Here is a 4634-nt window from a genome sequence, read left to right on the forward strand (position 1 = left end):
ACACTATCAATAACAACAATAGTAACCCAAAGCAATACAACAGTAGCAACCCAGTAGTAATACCTGTATAGTAATAATAATAATAATAATAATAATAATGATAATAATAATGATAATAATAATGATAATAATAATAAATGAGATAGTATTGAAATACTTCTATATTGGACAAATAAATATTTACATAGTACAGTATCTACAGGTTTTAAAAGTAGCTGAATATTATAACATTTACATTTCCATCCATCCATCCATCCATCTTCTGCCGCTTATCCGGGGTCGGGTTGTGGGGGCAGCAGCCTAAGCAGGGAAGCCCAGACTTCCCTCTCCCCAGCCACATTTGCCAACTCTGCGGGGGGGATCCCGAGGCGTTCCCAGGCCAGCCGAGAGATATAATCCCTCCAGCGTGTCCTGGGTCTTCCCCGGGGTCTCCTCCCAGAGGGACGTGCCTGGAACACCTCACCAGGGAGGCGTCCAGGAGGCATCCTGACCAGATGCCCGAGCCACCTCAACTGGTTCCTCTCGATGCGGAGGAGCAGCGGCTCTACTCTGAGCCCCTCCCGGATGACCGAGCTCCTCACCCTATCTCTAAGGGAGAGCCCGGCCACCCTGCAGAGGAAACTCATTTCAGCCGCCTGTATACGAGATCTCCTTCTTTCAGTCACGACCCACAGCTCATGACCATAGGTGAGGGTAGGAACGTAGATCGACTGGTAAATGGAGAGCTTCACCTTCTGGCTCAGCTCCTTCTTCACCACGACAGACCGGCGCAGAGTCCGCATTACTGCAGACGCCGCACCGATCCGTCTGTCGATCTCGCGCTCCATCTTTCCCTCACTCGTGAACAAGACCCCGAGATATTTAAACTCCTCCACTTGAGGCAGGACCTCACTCCCGACCCGGAGAGGGCAATCCACCCTATTCCGGCTGAGGACCATGGTCTCAGATTTGGAGGTGCTGATTCTCATCCCAGCCGCTTCACACTCGGCCGCGAATCGCTCAAGCGAGAGCTGGAGATCACAACCAGATGAAGCCAACAGGACCACGTCATCTGCAAAAAGCAGAGACCCAATCCTGAGGCCACCAAGTCGGATCCCCTCAACACCTCGGCTGCGCCTAGAAATTCTGTCCATATAAGTTATGAACAGAATCGGTGATAAAGGGCAACCTTGGCGGAGTCCAACCCCCACCGGAAACGAATCCGACTTACTACCGGCAATGCGGACCAAGCTCTGACACCTGTCGTACAGGGACCGGACAGCTCGCACAAGGGGGTCCGGTACCCCATACTCCTGGAGTACCCCCCACAGGAGTCCCCGGGGGACACGGTCGAATGCCTTCTCCAGGTCCACAAAGCACATGTAGACTGGTTGGGCAAACTCCCATGCCCCCTCCAGGACCCCAAAGAGGGTATAGAGCTGGTCCACTGTTCCGCGACCAGGACGAAAACCACACTGCTCCTCCTCAATCCGGGATTCAACTATCCGGCGGACCCTCCTCTCCAGGACCCCTGAATAGACCTTACCAGGGAGGCTGAGGAGTGTGATTCCCCTGTAACTGGAACAACATAAGAGTGTCCATATGTACACCTGGCATCAGGATTCCCTGGGCCGCAGTTCGATGATCGATTTTGTAGTCGTATCATCGGACCTGCGGCCACATGCCTTGGACACTCGGGTGAAGAGGGGGGCGGAGCTGTCAACTGATCACCACCTGGTGGTGAGTTGGCTCAGGTGGTGGGGGAGGAAGCCGGTCAGATCTGGCAGGCCCAAACGTGTTGTGAGGGTCTGCTGGGAACGCCTGGCTGAGTCCCCCGTCAGAGCGAGCTTCAACTCCCACCTTCAGCAGAGCTGCAACCATGTCCCGAGTGAGGCGGGGGACATTGAGTCCGAATGGGCTGTGTTCCGTGCCTCTATTGCTGAGGCGGCCAGCTGGAGCTGTGGCTGTAAGGTCGTTGGTGCCTGTCGTGGCGGTAATCCCAGGACTCGTTGGTGGACACCAGCAGTGAGGGATGCCGTCAAGCTGAAGAAGGAGTCCTATCGGGCCTTCTTGGCCTGTGGGACTCTGGAGGCAGCTGATGGGTACCGGCGGGCTAAGCGGCATGCGGCTTCGGCTGTTGCCAAGGCAAAAACTCGGGCATGGGAGGAGTTCGGCGAGGCCATGGAGAAAGACTTCCGGACGGCTTCGAGGAGATTCTGGTCCACCATCCGGCGGCTCAGGGGGGGGGAAGCAGTGCTCCGTCAATACTGTGTACAGTGGAGATGGGGAGCTGCTGACCTCAACTCGGGACGTAGTGGGCCGGTGGAAGGAAAACTTCGAAGACCTCCTCAATCCTACCAACACGGCTTCCGATGAGGAAGCAGAGCTGGCGGACTCAGGGGTGGACTCTCCTATCTCTGGGGCTGAAGTCGCTGAGGTGGTCAAAAAGCTCCTTGGCGGCAAGGCCCCGGGGGTGGATGAGATCCGCCCGGAGTTCCTTAAGGCTCTGGATGCTGTGGGGCTGTCCTGGCTGACACGCCTCTGCAGCATTGCGTGGACATCAGGGGCAGTACCGCTGGATTGGCATTTACATTTCATTAGGGCATTTCAGTCTGTTGTAAACCATAAGCTTTATTTAATCGTAATAATGAATAAAACCATCATACTGAGGCTGAGTTTGACATTTTGGTAGTTTGGCTGAAAGTAAACATGAACATGTTTGGACAGGAAGGGTTAGCTGGAAATACGTGTAAAGATTATTAAACAAAAACAACCACCTACACAGAAGCTGATGACTTCTAAAAAAAAATGGTAAACCTAAGCTTTGCTTTTAACTGCTAGCTGACATTTTTCCCCCAAATTCTACGTTTGAATGAATTAGAAATAAACCAGCAAATCATTCGTTGCATTTAAATTATGAAATGAGTGGACTCGCTGACTAAAATGATGCGCTTTTTTATCTTTATTTATTTCTTTTACATGTCAGAGCTTCATGTTATTGATAATATCATAAGGCAGAAATCTGATCACATCATCTTGTTATTACATGAACTGGTAACTGTTTTACATACAGTAAAAAAGGTTAAACACGGAGTTCCCCAAGGGTCAGTGCCTGGACCCCTACTTTTCCCCTTGCATTGTCTTCTTACAGTGATATTGAAGTTTTATCAGTAACCAATTCATTCACTTTCATTTATTGTAACAGGAGCCCCTGCCATGTTCATCTATAAAAACCTTGTTGCTCATATGTTGCACTGAGAATTCTGATGAAAACTACATAAAGAAAAGAAGTTCTGCACTTACCAGCCTGTCTTGATTAGCTCCCTGTGAAATAACAAGTTGTTTTGTCATGGGAGAACTCATAGTTACACTTCTGACATGTAAACTCTTCAAATCTGAAACTGTTCTGACATCAAGACACTCTGAAGGAATAAATTAGTTCATTAATACATATTCTCAGATACCTTTTTAAATGCAACATTTGATGAAAATATGCATGTAATCTGCTTTTATATATTGTTTATGTACTATGGCTTTGTATTTTGCTGGTTTAAGTCCATCTACCTCCTTAGGGAGGGAAGGAATTTAGTTATTTAGTCATAATAAAAATGTACTTTTAAATGCCATGACACCTTTTTTTCTGTTTTGAAATGCAATGAATTAAAATGGGAATGTTGCTGTGAAGTGTACCAACATGTAAGGACTGTTTTATTATTGTATGTGTGAAGAATCATCGCAGCCCAATGAAGGGATCCTATTGGGGGGGACTTACAACTACAACTGCATATTTCACTTTGAGAAACCCTCAATCTTCATACAAAATAAATAAATAGTTTAGAACTGTGGGTTCTAGCGTTCATTTATAAACAAGCTTGAGTTTAGTTGAAAACAGCCATTAACCGCCCAATTTTATGATTAGACTTCGAACTTTACTGTTAAATTAGGTTTTATGATTCCCACTGGCACATAGAACACATAGAACAGAAAATTAATGCTTTCTTTGATACTCCTAAATCAGATTTTTGTCCAAAAAATTAATCCGAGATTTTCATTTTCCATTCCATTTCCATTTTTTTTTTTTTAAACAAAACTTTATTGACAATTGGACATTACAAAATATGAATGCAGTACAGAACATGAACAGGGATCAGAGAGTATGGAGTACAAAAGAATATATGTTTTCCAGTAGATATTGAATAGCAGACATAAATCAGTGGTTTAACAGCTTTCTTATTTTTAGAATGTTTTATTGTTGTGAGGTAGTTTGAGTTCTTTCGTAAAGATTAAAAAGGAGGGTTTTTTGTTTGAGAATATACATTTATGAATATGGTATTTTGCCAGCATCAAAGTTAGATTGATTATAAAATATTGATCTGATTTGGCAGGATTAAAGGAAAACAAAGCCAAACAATACATCTTCATATATACAAGAGTGAAGTCAAAATCAATTTTTTGGAAATAAATGAACACACATTTTGCCAGAATACATAGGATTAATCACAGGACCAGAATAGATGAAGCATGTCTTAATTAGAGTGATTCCATTTACATTAATAAATTATAAAATATAATTGGATTTGCTTATTATGCAGTGCGTGTCAGATTACGTCAAGACGTCACCTGCGCCAGTACGCATGCGCATACACAAACCGGAA

This window comes from Telmatherina bonti (genome assembly GCF_933228915.1).
Source record: "Telmatherina bonti genome assembly, chromosome: 15".
NCBI lineage: Eukaryota > Metazoa > Chordata > Actinopteri > Atheriniformes > Telmatherinidae > Telmatherina > Telmatherina bonti.